The sequence below is a fragment of the Lipotes vexillifer genome, unplaced genomic scaffold (assembly GCF_000442215.2).
Source record: "Lipotes vexillifer unplaced genomic scaffold, Lipotes_vexillifer_v1.1 scaffold496, whole genome shotgun sequence".
NCBI classification, from domain to species: Eukaryota; Metazoa; Chordata; class Mammalia; order Artiodactyla; family Lipotidae; genus Lipotes; species Lipotes vexillifer.
Window position 1 is genome coordinate 9,260,814 of NW_006786690.1, and position 625 is coordinate 9,261,438.

Genomic DNA, 625 nt, shown 5'->3' on the forward strand with positions numbered 1-625 from the left:
CCCACATGCCGCGGAGCGGCTGGGCCTGTGAGCCATGGCCGCTGAGCCTGCGCGTCCGGAGCCTGTGCTCCGCAACGGGAGAGGCCACAGCAGTGAGAGGCCCACGTACGGCAAAAAAAAAAAAAAAAAAAGAATCCGTATTCAGGAAAGCAAAACCCCCTCACCAAGTCTGGGCCATCTCCATCTCAGTGGAAGGAAGGAAGACAGGGTTTAATCCACTAGTGATCAGAGAGCCCCAGTGGTCTTGCGCATCCTGCAAGGCTCTGCTTGGTGCCCTTTCTCCAGGAAGCCTGCCCTGACTGCTCAGCCTGTGTTAATTTCTCTTTTCTCATTTCCTCCTTCTCCCAGTATGGCTCAGAGTTTGTTCCCCAGCCATCTTGTGGATGGCAGGTTTGGGGACACTTGAGGCTGTCTAGAGAGCCAGGAAGAATACTTAAAATGATGATGATGGTGGTTATAATGGTAGCAGTTACCATAATTGAATGTTCACATGCCAGCCATCGCCTACGTGCGCTACATGCACAATCTCATTCAATCGTCCCAATAGCCCTTTGAAGTGTCAGTTGTCCCAATAGCCCTTTGAAGTGAAGGCCAAAGTGCTTGGGCTTCATTCTGGCTCTGCCTC